The following is a 15,825-nucleotide window of genomic DNA, read 5'->3' as shown; positions in this document are numbered from 1 at the left end:
TATCTGGACTAACTCAATTAAACCTCACTAAGCTCCAGTTTCCTCATATTTCAAATGGCACCGTGAGAGTTAAATGAAATAATAAAGGTAAAATATTTTACAAATTTTAAAATGCTATACAGATGCAAAAAACTGCAAATAGGCAAGGTGTATTTATTCTCAATGCAGGTATATTTCTTTGGCTCTTTGAAAAATTAAGTAACATTCCTTTTCTGGGACTAAAAGCTATCAAACCTTTCTGAAAGCTTCACAGTAGTTTGGTAGATATAAAACTAGAGACAAAAATTGCCTTTCTGAATACTAGAGCTTTATGTAGGAGATGAAGCTAAAAAGATATAAAACACAGACTCACTTCAATATGGAGAAGTGGATAAAATTGAGGTACTAATCAAAATGTTTGAAGACTGTCATCCTTCTAAGAATAATGCCATGCTTAAGAGCCATGTGCTCAACATCTGCAAACCAAAAGCAAATGAAAAATTCTATTAGCTTGTACCAGAAATGTGAATACTCAGCTGAAACTAAGACTATTGTGGGGGGTATAATTCAAAGTAATATCAGGATGGAAATGATGAGTGAGGAGAAAAGGTAAAAATTATTACATAAACACAATTTATTTTGGAAAAGCATATGAGCACATGCAAGACAGCAAAATCTAAACTTTCTCTTGGTAATTGAATAGCAGAGTCAGCACAGGGCTTCGGAAGAAAATCAGAAACCAAACTAAACCAAAGTAGTTTCATCTGAAAATTTTCCTGATTCCCCCAGGCCAACTTAGGTACTTTATTTTTTATGCTCTAATTGTCCCTTGCACTTACCTCCATTGTAACTGTTACCACAGTATACTATAACCATCTGTGCATGTGCCAGTTTCACTTAAGCTACCCTTTTTGAAATAAACTATGCCTTTTTTCCCCTTTATGTCCCCAGTGCCAAACATGAGGCTTGCCACGTGGTGATCAAAGCTATGAAATAACAAAGGAACTAAATTTGGTCAGTAACATGTCTGATGATGATCTCAGCTTTTCCTCAGGACGGAAAATAATAATATACTCATTTTTAAACACTTAAATTTTGGTGAATGGCTTCTAGAAACAGCCTCATTATTTTATTGAAACCAAACTATTTTGTGTCATTCTATTCTAGACAGGGTTTTAGGGGCTACCATTCAGAGACCAGTATTCTAGGCAAGATCAGTCACATGGTTGATATCTGATGCCAGTGAAAGCAAAGTCCCAGGGTCAGCGCCAATACGTCAGACAGAGAGGCCACAAAGGTCTGTCAGGGTGCATACTGCCCAGCTCTATGGAAGTGCCATTCACATAGAGCAAATGTGAAGAGTCACAGTAATGTAATAGGCACAACCCACATGATAGTACTGAGTACCAATGTCATGTAGCTTGTTGATGATGAAATTAGCCAATTTTGCAGCCAAAATATTTATACCTAGTCCTTCAGCAATTTCACAAGTATGTGCCTTTGTTTCAATAATAAAGGATTAATATCCGTGGACCACTTGATGGATGACTATATTTCAACGACTATAAAAAATGACTCATATCTTGTAAATTTCCATCATGGAACACCAGTTCTGTGGGCTGATAATAGATATCCTAGTAAAAGTGGTTGAGGGGCCAACTGTGTAACACAAATAGGAATAAACAGTTAGTCAAATTATTTCATTTAAAACATCTCAGAACCTCTTAAATGCTAATGCATTAATCTATAGAAGAAATTATATTAGAGTGTCTCTCTAATTTATTTTACCTCAAACAATTCAAGAAGCATTGTGCAAGACTGCTGTGATTTCATGAACCTCACATAAAAACACTGCCCTGGAGCACAGCACCCACCCACCACCTACTGATCAGAAGCTACGAGGATGACGCCTGTACTTTTAACAAGATCCCACAGGAGATTTTTATGCATTCAAATGGACACCAGTCAGTGGACTCACATTTGGAAACAACTACACACTTTAGCCCAATTCTTAATACTAATGATTTCTATTCTCAGAAGTTAAATATTTGACATTTATGGCCAAAATCTTTCACAGACCCCAAAATCTCCTCTCACATCTTTGAGCAAGTATGCAAAACAGAAAGTCTGATTTTTAGTTCCAGAATTACCACTTAATAGTAAGTAAAATTCAGACTTCTGATACTGCTAGCAGACTTCAGATACTTTCACTTGTTGAATCTAGGATTTCAATATACATACCAATAGGGATTAAACCAGTATTAAGATGTTCAAAATGCAAATAAACACCTGGAGGCTTTTCCTCCCTAGAGTTCTTTTACATAGGCATCCTCAGAATCTTGAAAGATTGGAATTGAAAGGAATGCCTACAGAGGTTAAGTTATTTACCCATAGTCAGAGAGCTCATTAGTGGCCAGACTGGGGGTTAAATTCAGAGCTCTCTCATTTTGGTGCTGTTCTTCCACTCAAACCAACAGCACTGAGAAATCTATTCTGAATTCTCCACCTCTCACAGCTACAAATCTATTCCTTGGGCAGCCTCTACATCCTCATAGTAGGAATTATAAGAAAGAGGGGGGAATAAAAAGGATGTCTTAGATTTCTAACGATAGCTTTATTTTTTTTTAATGTCTCAAGTTTTTATTTAAATTCTAGTTAAAAAAAAAAAAAAAAGAGGTTAGAGTGGGAGAGAGCCAAAGCATTAGAGACTGTTAAAAACTGAGAACAAACTGAGGGTTGATGGGGGGTGGGAGGGAGGGCAGGGTGGGTGATGGGTATTGAGGAGGGCACCTTTTGGGATGAGCACTGGGTGTTGTATGGAAACCAATTTGACAGTAAATTTCATATATTAAAAAATAAAAAAAAAATAAATTCTAGTTAGCATATAGTGTATTATTAGCTTCAGGAGTAGAATTCAGTGATTCATCACTTACATATAACACCTAGTGTTCATCATAACAAGTGTTCTCCTTAATACCCATCACCCATTTAGCCCATTCCCTGCCCACCTCCCTACCATCAACCCTGTTTCTTCTCTGTACTTAAGAGTTTCTTTTATGGTTTGCCTTCCTTTCTCTTTTTTTTCTTTTGCCTATGTTCATCTGTTTTGTTTCCTAAATTCCATATGGTATTTGTCTTTCTCTGACTTGTTTCACTTAGCATATACACTCTGGCTCCACCCATGTCATTGTAAATGGCAAGATTCCATTCTTTTCATGGCTGAGTAATATTCCATTATATATACATACATACACACACACACACACACACACACACACACACACACACACACATATATATATATACACACACACATATATGTATGTGTACACACACACACACACACACTCACACACCACCTCTTCTTTATCCATTCATTAGTTGATGGATATTTGGGTTATTTCCATAATTTTGCTATTGTAGATAATGCTGCTCTAAACATCAGAGTACATGTGCCCCTTTGATCAGTATTTTTGTATCTTTTGGGTCTTAGTAGTGCAATTGTTGGGTCACAGGGTAGTTGTACTTTTAACTTTTTGAGAAACTTCCATACTGTTTTCTAAAATGGAGGTACCCATTTGCATTCCCACCAACAGTGCAAGAAGGATTTCCCTTTCTCCACATCTTTGGCAACACCTGCTGTTTCTTGTGTTGTTGATTTTAGCCATTCTGACAGGTGTGAGGTGATATCTCATTGTAGTTTTGATTTGTATTTCCCTGATGATGAATGATATTGAGCATCTTTTCTTTTGTCTGTTGGCCATCTATATGTCTTCTTTGGAAAAATGTCTATTCATGTCTTCTGCCCATTCCTTAATGGATTATTTGTTTTTTTGGATGTTGAGTTTTAGAAGTTCTTCATAGATTTTGGATACTAACCCTTTATCCAATATGTCATTTGTAAATATCTTCTCCCATTCAATAGGTTGCCTTTTAGTTTTACTGATTGTTTCCTTCACCGTGCAGGAGCTTTTTATTTTGATGAAGTACCAATAGTTCAGTTTTGCTTTTGTTTCCCTTGCCTCTGGAGACATGTCTAGGAAGAAGTACCTGATGATAAAGAAATTGCTGCCTGTGTTCTCCTTTGGGATTTTGATGGTTTCCTGTCTCACATTTAGATCTCTAATCCATTTTGAATTTATTTTTGTGTAAGGTGTAAGAAACTGGTGCAGTTTCATTCTTCTGCGTGTTGCTGTCCAGTTTTTCCAACATCATTTGTTGAAGACACTGTCGTTTTTCCATTATTTTTTCCTATTTTTTTCAAAGATTAGTTGACCACATAGTTGTGGGTCCATTTTTGGGTTTTCTGTTCTGTTCCATTGATCTATATGTCTGTTTTTGTGCCAGTATCATACTGTGTTCATGACTACAGCTTTGTAATAGAGCTTGAAGTCTGGAAATGTGATGCCTCCAGCTTTGGCTTTCTTTTTCAAGATTGCTTTGGTTATTTGGGATCTTTTGTGGTTCTACACAAACTTTAGGATTATTTATTCTAACTCTGTAAAAATGCTGGTGGTATTTTGATAGGGATTGCATTAAATGTGTAGATTGCTTTGGGTAGTGTAGGCACTTTAACAAAATCTGTTCTTCCAAGCCATGAGCACAGAATGTATTTCCATTGTTGTGTGTCCTCTTCAATTTCTTTCATTAGTGCCCTATAACTTTCAGAATACAAATCTTTAACCTCTTTAGTTAGGTTTATTCCTAGGTATCTAATGGTTTCTGGTGCAACTTGATTATAAGTCCAGCTTGATTATAATGGGAAAGATTCCTTAATTTCTTTTTCTGCTGCTTCATTATTAGTGTATAGAAACTCAACAGATTTCTGTATGTTTATTTTGTATCCTGCAACTTTACTGAATTCACATATCCATTCTAGCAATATTTTAGTGGTGTTTTTCATATCGTCTGTGAAGAGTGAAATTTGACTTCTTCCTTGCTGATTTGGATACCTTTTATTTCAATAACAATGGTGAGAGTTGACATCCCTGTCTCATTCCTGACAAACCATAGAGGAAAAACTCTGTTTTCCCCCATTTAGGATGATATTAGCTGTGAGTCTTCTGTACATGGCCTCTATGATGTTCCATCTATCCCTACTTTGTTAAAGGTATTTATAAAAAATGGAGGTTGTATTTTGTCAAAAGCTTTTTCTGTATCTATAGAAAGGATAATATCATTCTTATTTTTTTATTTATTAATGTGGTTATCATGATGATTAATTTGCTAATATTGAACCACTCTTGGAGCCCAGGAATAAGTCCAGCTTGATTTTGGTGAATGATTCTTTTCATGTATTGTTGGGTTTGATTTGTAGTACCTTGTTGAGAATTTTTGCATCCATGTACCTCAGGGATATTGGCCTGTAATTCTCTTTTTAAGTGGAGTCTTTGTCTGGTTTTGGAATCAAGGTAATGCTGGCCTTGTAGAATGAGTTGTGAAGTTTTCCTTCCTTTTCTATTTTTTGGAACTGTTTGAGAAGAATGTATTAGCTCTCCTTTAAATGTTTGTATAATTCCCATGGGAAGCCATCTGGCTCTGGACTTTTGTTTGTTGGGAGACTTTGGATTACTTATTCAATTTCCTTGCTGGTTATTGGTCTGTTCAAATTTTCTACTTCTTCCTGTTTCAGTTTTGGTAGTTTATATGTTTCTGGGAATTTATCCATTTCTTCCAGATTTCTCAGTTTGTTGTCATACAATTTTTCATAATATTCTGTTTTAATTTTTGTATTTCTGTGGTTTTAGTTGTGATCTCTCCTCTCTCATTCATAATTTTATTTATTTGGGTCCTTTCTCTTTTCTTTTTTGGTAAGTCTGGCTAAGGGTTTATCAGTTTTATTAACTGTCAAAAGAACGAGCTCCTAGTTTCATTGGTCTGTTCTGGGCTTTTTGTTTGTTTGTTTCTATATCATTTATTTTTGTTCTAGTCTTTATTATTTACCTTCTTCTGCTGGCTCTAGGCTCCATTTACTATTCCTTTTCTAGCTCTTTTTGGTGTAAGGTTAGGTTGTATATTTGAAATTTTTCTTGCTTCTTGAGATAAGCCTGTATTGTTAAATACTTACCTCTAATGACTGCTTTTGCTGCATTCCCAAAGGTTTTGGACTGTCATGTTTTCATTTTCATTTGTTTCCATGTGGGTTTTTTTTCTCTTCTTTAAGTTCCTGGTAAACCCATTCATTCTTTAGTAGAATGTTCTCTAATCTCCACGTAATTATCATCTTTCCAAATTACTTCTTGTGACTGAATTCAAGTTTAATATCATTTTTTTATGTTTACTTATTCTTGAGAGACAGAACATGAGTAGGGGAGGGGCAGAGAGGGAGGGAGACACAGTATCTGAAGCAGGCTCCAGGCTCCAAGCTGTCAGCACAGAGCCCGATGTGAGGCTTGAACCCACAAACTGTAGGATCATGACCTGAGCTGAAGTCAGGCACCCAACCGACTAAGCCACTCAGGCACCCCAAAGTTTCATATCATTTGGAAAATCATATCATTGGAAAATATGGTTTGTATGATCTCAAACTTTTTATAATTCTTGAGGCCTTATTTGTGACCCAGTATGTAATCTATTCTGGAGAATGTCCCATGAGTACTTGAAAACAATGTGCATTCTGCTGCTTTAGGATGAAATGTTCTTAATATATCTGTTAAGTCCATCTGGTCCAATGTGTCATTCAAAGTCATTATTTCCTTGTTGAGTTTTCTGCTGAGATGATCTGTCCATTGTTGTAAGTGGGTGTTAAAGTCCCCTGTTATTGTTATATTATTATCAATAAGTTTCTTTAAGCTTGTTATTAATTGACTTATATATTTGGTTACTTTCAAGCTGAGGACATAGATATTTACAATTTTTAGGTTTTCTTGTTGAATAGACCCACCCCTTTATTATGATATAGTGCCCTTCTTCATTTCTTGTTACAGTCTTTGGTTTAAAAAATAGTTTGTCTGATATAAGTACAGCTCCTTGAGCTTTCTTTTGACATCCATTAGGATGATAAATGGTTCTCTATCCCCTCACTTTCTTTTTCTTTTTAATGTTTATTTTTGACAGAGAGTAAGACAGACCACGAGTGGGGAAAGGGCAGAGGAAAGAGAGGGAGACACAGAATCTGAAACAGGCTCCAGGCTCTGAGCTGTCAGCACAAAGCCTGACATAGGGCTCGAACTTAGGAACAGCGAGATCAGGCCAAAGTCAGATGCTTAACCGACTGAGCCACCCAGGTACCCCTATCCCCTCACTTTCAATCTGTAGATGTCTTTAGGTCTAAAATGAGTCTCTTGTAGGCAGCTTATCAACGGGTCTTGGTTTTTTATCCACTCTTATATCCTATGTCTTATACTGGAGCATTTAGTCCATTTACATTCAGAGTGATTACTGATAGATATGAATTTAGTACCATTGAATTACTTGTTAAATCATTGTTTCTGTAGTTTTCTCTGTTCATTTCTAGTCTTTGTTGCTTTTGGTTTTGCTTTCCCACTCAAAGAGTCCCCTTTAATATTTCTTGCAGGGCTGACTTAGAGGCCACAAACTCCTTTAGTTTTGTCTGGGAAACTCTTTATCTCTCCTTCCATTACTGAATGTCAGTGTTGTTTGATAGAGTATTCCTGACTGCATATTTTTCCCATTCAGCACATCATGCCACTCCTTTCTGGCCCGTGAAACTTTTTTTAGAATTTTTTTTAATGTTTTTTTATTTTTCAGAGAGAGAGAGACAGCATGAGTCGGGGAGAGGCAGAGAGAGAGGGAGACAGAATCCAAAGCAGGCTCCAGGCTCTGAGCTGTCAGCACAGAGCCCGAAACAGGGCTCAAACTCATGAGCCATGAGGTCATGACCTGAGCTGAAGTCATATCCCATGATAAGAACGTTATTATGCTTTTGGAGTCACTGAGTTCCCAAGTCTACATTTGTAATCCAATATTTTCTTTCCCTTTTCTTTTCAGCTTCATTATTTTCCTTAGTTTTTTCTTCTATATCACTTACACATTCCTCCTCATCTTCCATCCTTGTGATCATTACATCCAGTCAGTTTCACATCTCGTTATAGCATTTTTTTTTTATTTCGGCCTGACTAGTCTCTAGGTCTTTTATCTCTGCAGTAAGGGACTCTTTGGTGTCTTTTATGCTTTTCTCAGGCCCAGCTAGTATTCTTACGATTGTTATTTTAAATTCTGAATCAGGCATATTATATCTGTTTCAATTAGATCCCTGGCCATGACCTTTTCATGTTCTTTCTTTTGCATGAGTTCCTCCACCTTGGCATTTTGTCTAGGTCTCTCCCTTTTTCTGTGTGTTAGGAAAGCCTGTTATGCTTTCTGCTCCTGAGAGTAACAGTCTTCTTAAGAAGAGATCATATACTGTCCAGGGCCTGGCACTTCAGGAAGTGTTTTTGGTGTATGCTGTGTACACTCTGTTGCTGTGTTTTGTTCACTCTTTCCCTCAGGTTAGTACTCTGGAGAGTTTTTCCATACCTACAGTGGGAAGTGTCTGGACCTTGGCCAAAGTGTGGTGAGTTTTAAGTAGGTGTTGTCTAGTCTGCTTGTTAAAAGAGGGATGATCCTATTTCCCCTAGAAATGAAGCTGTACAGCACTCTATGGTCAGTAGACCTGGTGCATCTAGGGGGATTTGTGCTAGTCTAAGGGGGAGGGGCCTACTGCTTTGGTTCTCAGGCACACATGCCCTAGTAAAGAAGCACCTGCAGAGCACAGGAAGCTGGCTTGAGTAAGCAGATTAGGCCTCCACTGTTGGTACTGTGCTGTTCACTGGAAGTCCAATCATGCTGACAGATGGGGGAGAAAAATGGCACTAGCCCTCTCCCTCACCCCCAGAGAGGGAAGTTTGTGCTCACCATTCTTCAGAAAGTGCTCACAGAACAGCAAACTATCTCATCTCATGTGTCCCAGGCATCCCTCAAACCCCTGCCTTCACCTTGCCTATGCCTGAGCCTTCTGTCCACCCAGTAGCACAGAGCACCTGTTAGTATCTTAGGTATGCTGGCTGTTTCAAAACTCCAAACTTTAGGGACCTGGTATAGCATAGACTCACACTGCCCTCTGGGGGAAGGTATCCTTCCACTGGGGCTGGTGCTGGTTTGTCCTAGAAGGGCAGTTGCACCAACACACAGAAGCTTGGAGTTCAGAATAAAGTACAACAAAAAAGCCTGGGCCCAGGTTAGCCACCCTCAGCAGGTGTCTCTGCCCCTATGCTTAGGGGTTAGGGAGCACAATAGTGGCCACTGGCTTTTTACTGTCCTCAGGGAAGCAATATCACTTCTCTCAGATGCACTCCAAGAAGGGAGAACTGTCTCTCCCAGTGCATCCCAGGAGATCCTCAGACAGCTCCGTTTGCTCCTGGGCCTCTGCCCTTCTCCACAGGAACACTACTGCACCCGCTGGGCTGAATATCAGCCATAGCACAGATGTCTAAAACAGTCTTTGAGCTCCACTGTTGTAAAAATTCAGCTCCTTTTGTTTCCCCAGTCAATGGCTTTGGGGATATGTCTTCCTTGTGTGATCCTCTGTGCACTCCTCCCTCTTTCTTTCTTGCCTCTCTCTGTGATCAGGGCTCCCTCCCCTCCACAGTATCAATGATCCTTTTCTCCCTCAAATCACTTTTCTCTGCACCTCCTACATTCCACAGTGTGGCCTCATCTCTCCCTCTAGTTATGCCATTTGTTCTGTCAGTCCTCAGATCAATATTTTTGGTGTACAGAATGATTTGATATTTATCTAGCTGTATACAAGGGATGAGGCAAGCATACGGTCCTCCAAATACTCCACCATCTTAACTCGTACCCTCTAACAATACCTTTAAAGACAATTACTTGAAAATAAAATAAAGACGCCAAAGTGTTGTCCAGACGAAACAGACACTCCAGTGTCCACCACCCAATCCCCTTCTCAGTCCAATGCTGCATCATCATTATCATCTCATCATCTCTTACCAGGACCATAACAATAACTGCATAATCAATCTTGTGTCCCACCACAAAAAAGTGATCTTTTTAAAAAAGGGAAAACTGATCATGTTATTTTTTTTTCTTTCAACCCTCCAGTGATTTACTATCATTCTTTGGGTCCATAACCCATAAGGCCCCTGTATGATCTTTCCCCTCCAATTCTATTTCTGGTCAATCTGCCTTTGTATACCAGGCTTCAACCATACTGATTTTTTTAATTTCTTAATTGTGCTGTATACTTTTTCCTCATCTTAATATTTTACTATATGCTTTCTCTCTACTAGAATATTTCCTAAATCCAAGCCAAGCTCAACCTCTTCACTTAGCTAACAATAAATCAACATTCAGTTCTCAGGTTTGAAATCTATTTATTCTGGGATGCTTCTCTGACCCTTATTATTGAGCTGGTTTTTCTATCACTCTGCATCTCCATTTTTTTTTTACTTAAATGATACCTTTCTTAGATTGTAAGCACCATGAAGGCAGATACCTTACTACTAAATAAATCCTCAGCCTGCCTAACTCACAGTGGTGATTCAATAAATATTCATGGACAGAAGAAACAAAAAGGAAAAGAAAGGAGTGAAGAAGAATAGGTAGAATGGAGGAAAGCAGAGGAGAGAGACAAGGGAAAGAAAGCAGAGAAAAGAAAAGGAAGCATGCAAACAAGATGCTATCTTCCCAAACACAATACCCTTAATATGATAAATTCTCTTTATCTGGTATGATTGGGGAAGAAATAGTCTGTTTAAAGCCCATTTATTTAACTAATTAAGTTACAAGTTCAACATTTCAAAAATCAATGAGGATAATGCACATACAGATAAAACAACAAAAAAAACTCAGTGTATGGAATATAGTACAAACACTTTATCAAACAAACAACATGATGAAATGAACAAAATTTACCAGATGCATTAAAACATTGAACAACATGCCTATGCATGCAACCATTCCTCCTGAAAAAAAATCCAGCACATTCTAAAACCCAGAAGCACTGTAAAACATTAAGTCATTCACTGCTCAATTAAAAATTATATTAAAAAATAATCCTTCTATAAGTTTGAGAGCAGCAACATATATTTTTGGCAGCAAAATGACTCCATAGTTTTGATGATAAGTTGTTATTCCTACAAAGAGAGGTCTGAGGTCCTGTATATGTCTATAAGAAGTAGACAGGACCTTAATTTTGAAAGTCTCATGTTAGACATCTAAGACCACACACTGTAAAAGCACATACAGTTCAATTTATCTGTCTTGGAAGGAAAGTGAGCCAGCTGGACCCTGCTGGGATTTGTACCTGAAAGTAACAGGAAGATTTGAAGTTCTAGAAAAGTTCTTAAGGCATACCAGTTAAGCAAAATAAGAAGAAATACATTATTTTTAGTAGGCCATTAGCTGAGCAAACAAAATCAAATTAAATGCCATAATTACAGAGAAAATAAAAAGATATATACATACATATTGTTATTTTAGGTCCCAGCTATTTCTCTATAATTGAAATTTTTTTTTCAACTAACTTTATCAATGATCAAAAAAACATCTCCCCCAAGCCCCCTCCAAAAAACCCTGCTTTTTGTGACCTAACTCAGAATCACATATTCTTATGGCTGGAAGCAATCTTGGAAATAATTTAGTCCAAATTCTCATTCTACAGGGTACAGGAACTGAAGCCAAGAGATATTAAAGAACCCGAGCAAGGTCACATTGTGAGATATTGGCACAGAATGGACCAGAACCCTAATCCTCTCAGAAACTGGATTTCTGAGCACTGGATCACTCTAGTGAGCACCCATATTTTTCTATTCAAGGTACTGTTTTTTTTTTTCTTTTCAAAGCAAATGCATCACATTCTATTTGAGCTTATAGACATCTAAAACTCCCAGATGGTTTCATATCAACTTCCTCCAAGGCAAATCACCAACATCCTGAATTTGCGTAATAGATCATGTTTACTCTAAATGAAGAACTTTATTTATATCCATGTTATATTCTATCCTGGTGCTTTCAGATCATTGCTCCTGCCTTTTGAGATCAATTTGAATTGTAGATCTGTATTCATGGCATTAGCTACTCCTCCCAGGTCTGCATCACCTATGAATCTGAAGAGCATGCCTTCTATATCTCATTTAGGTTACAGGAAAGATACTGAATAGGAGGGCAGAACTATAGCCAACCAGCCTACCATGGCTTGATGCATGAATCAAGACCAACTGCATGAGGCTGCTCAGTAGGCACTGAAGTCACCTAAAGATTCTTTCATTCAACACAACTCATTTCTAGCCTGCTTTTAATTCCATAATAATCACAATTGCACTGACTACATATAAAGCCTTCTAGAATAAGCTTTTTCAAAATAAAATCTTGCATTCTAGCCTGTGTTACAGTTGACACATCTGCAATTTAGTGAGGGTAAACAAATCAAGAATTGTTATTTCTATTTTGCAGATTAGGAAATTAAGTTTCAGACAGGTTACTTGACTTATCCACCATCAGTAAGCTAGTAAGTATTGAGGCAGAGTGTCCCCATACACTTATTCCAGCATTTTTAATGCTATTTTATTTGGATAGCATTTATTTGGATAGCATAAGTAATTGTCTGACATGAATTCTGGGGCATGGTACTACAAAATCCCAAGTGTGTAATATCTAATGTTTTGAACACCATGAAAGCTGAACACAGAGAGAGAAATATTTTAGAAGACTTCTATGTGTTTTCTCAAGATGGACTCTGTAGGATTTCACAAACCCTATTTTAAATATTTGCCATAAACAAAAACACACGCATATTAATCCCAATTTGGTATTTTCTGTTTTGAATACCTAAGATAGCCCACCCATCCTGTCTTTTGTCCCAGTAAATATACCTTTATAGTCAAGAAAAAGATCCTAGTTATCAGGCCAAAAAGAGGAGATACCTTACCAAATACCAACAACATGGTGTATTTTTGCCCCCATTACTCCTGTTATTCAAATAATACATGCACTCAATTTCTTGATATCTCTCCAGGTTCCATGTAGAGAATATTAAGCAAGATCCCAAGGCCTGCAGCTAATCCTCAATCATTCCTGCATCCAAAGTCTAGCTATTGTACCTACTATTCTACACTTGCATCCCACACTCAGGTTACCTATAAAGTACAGAATCTGATGTCATTTTGAATTTCAGTTTCCAGAGATCTATAAAAAAGACTCTACACATGCATACACAAGCCAGATATCACACCTGAAGTGTACTTTGGGTCCTGATCATGCTGAGCACTGTAAGGAACACATAAAATGCTTCACAGTTACATAGCATTTTAGATATCATTGTGATCCTCACACTACTTAAATAAACAGTACAGATGCCATTATTTTCATTTTATAGGTGAGAAAGTGATACCAGAAAATTCAATGACCTGCCCAAGGTCACAAGAATTACTGAGTAACTGAAATAGATCGTAAACTAAAGTTTTCTCACTCAGATTAGTGGATAACCTAACAAGTAATTCAAAGATGTGACTTCCAAAAATTAAACATATAACATTACAACCCCTATTCCAATGCTGCATTATAAGAGTTTAGGAACAAATATGTAGACATCCCTCTTAATCTCATCTACAAGGCATTCAAGGCCTGCTAGAGCCATCATGACAATCTTTCAAGTCTTTTAACCACATATCATAGTTCAAAAGCAGTAAATACTTTAAACTGTATTTTTCATGCATTGGGAAGAGCTCCTATTTTGTTGTAGAGAGTGAAATAAGATGAAACTCAGGTGGACTGTTATCTTGTTTAAAGGAAATAAATACAATCTGTTCAAAAAAGGGGGAAACACCCTGTTCAACCTAGTAAATGAGCTGGCGGCAGTGAAAGGTGTGAATCATAAGGCCAAATACACTGCGATGAGGAAGCAGCTGAGTTTCCCTGGACACAATAGCAAAGTGCCAAGGCTGTAAAAATTTAGTAGGAGAATGGAGAAAAATGACAAAGTGCATTATGACTCTGAATAATATCTTGACAGGAAATGAAATGAAGGGCTCAGCAGGCTCCTGCACATTAAAAACCATGCCCCATATGATGTGGGCTGTACCTTCTCTGAGGAGAAATCACAGCCAAGCTAAATGGAGAACAGGGGAAAACAAAAAAACTGAGAAGCAGAAACTCACACAAAAACAGATCATTCAAAAGATGTTCAAGAGCAGTGGTTCTCCAGGAGTGGTCCGTGGACCGGCAACATCAATGTCACTTGGGAAGTTGTCTAGAAATGCAAATTACCAACCACCAGGCCTACCAAATCAGAAACTCTGGGGGTGGAGCCTGGCAGTCTGCTTTTACAAGACCTCTAGGAAATTCTGACTCTTAGCCCAGCAAAAAATATGGTAGTCTAGTTACCATACTTACCCACATCACTTGCTTCTTGGCAGTGCTTTCAGTTAAAGAATGTGAGCATTAGATGGTGAGTGGGGTGTTTCCATCTGCTGAGCCCTCAAAATGATATAGTTTTGACACATCCCCACAACCCATTGTGGGCACTGTAATAACAGTGAGTGTCATTTGACACTAACTTGTGAAAGCTTAATAGGTGCAATGGGACAGGTAGGAGATAATTAATCATTAAATCATAGCCAACATACAGTTAATTAAACATAATTTACTGTTCCTCAATCATTTAGTCCTTAGGGCAGTGGTTATCACACTTTAGTACACATTTATAGCTATTTAGCATACAGAGGATTCACCTGGGAAGAGGTCTTGTTGAAAGATTCCTGACCCCTTCCCTACAGGTTCTAATTCAGTAGGTCACGGATGAGACAGATAATTTTGATTTCTAACAAGTTTCCATGTAATGCTGACTGCCAATTCAAGGACCACACTTTGAGAACACCTGAACTAAAGAACAAATTTAAAACAAAAAAAAAGTGTTTTAGGTACACTGGTCTAATGGTGGGCTGCTAAATGTTTAACAGCTGGCTCCCAGGGAGGGAAAGAAAAACAACAACAATTATTTGTAGCATTTGCCAATGTCCTAGTATAAACACTCCAACCATGGCCCACATCAAGCTACTAACGATATCACTGAGCTCTGAGTTAGGAAGAGATGTGCACAGTCCACTTATAACAGCCAGCTCCACGGCACCACTGTGGCCATCTCACATATCTCTGGCCTTGGTATGTATAAAAACTGCAACACCTTGATATGTATAAAAACTGCAACTGTGCTTAAATTTCATAGTTCCCCAAGGAAGGAGTTTGCTGAGTCAAACAGATGTTTCAATCTAATTCTGTTTCATTCATTGGTGAGTCACTGAATCTAGCAGGAGAGTGATGTAAAGATCCATTTCTCACAACAAAACTTATAGTAAATCTCCCCAAATGGAGATGCATCACCCTGAGCATCTAACACTCAGAACTTGATCTGAGAATGGCCTTGGCAGCAGACTGTCCAGTAGAAAATGGGGATAGTATAAAAGTAAATGGGAAAATATAAAAGCTGTATCGCCAGGCAAGTCCTGCAGTGGGATCTCTAAAGTAAAATGTAGGTGATTCCATCTAAGAGTCCAAATATTGAATGTGGTCAAACCACTATAAGTGCATGGCAAATAACCCAGTTCCTTTTAAAATATGGAATAAATTCTCCTAGAATGAAATATTCAGAAACTTTAAAAAACATCCAGTAAGAAAATATTAAAGGAAAAGAACCACCTTCTGCTTTCCTTTCCTTTTGAGCTATTACTAAACATACATTCTGGAAAAAAATTACTGTTGACTCTGTGAAATCATGGCACCTCCCTCCCCCAGACTTTTTTTTTAAATGCAATTTATACTCTCCCAACTGACCAGTTCTCCAGTTTGGTCAGTAATCATGGTCAGAATCCAGACTCACTGTGGATAACC

The 15,825-nt window shown here is 37.8% G+C and overlaps 1 protein-coding gene across 3 annotated transcripts in view; it reads right to left on the bottom strand.

The window, feature by feature from the left end:
* The window catches only part of CTNNA3 (catenin alpha 3), a 1,784,170-nt gene that overhangs the window by 912,837 nt on the left and 855,508 nt on the right, over window positions 1-15,825 (bottom strand). The window lies entirely within an intron of this gene.

The sequence above is a fragment of the Panthera onca genome, chromosome D2 (genome assembly GCF_046562875.1).
Source record: "Panthera onca isolate mPanOnc1 chromosome D2, mPanOnc1 haplotype 2, whole genome shotgun sequence".
Taxonomy (NCBI): domain Eukaryota; kingdom Metazoa; phylum Chordata; class Mammalia; order Carnivora; family Felidae; genus Panthera; species Panthera onca.
This window is presented reverse-complemented; position numbering and strand designations above follow the sequence as displayed.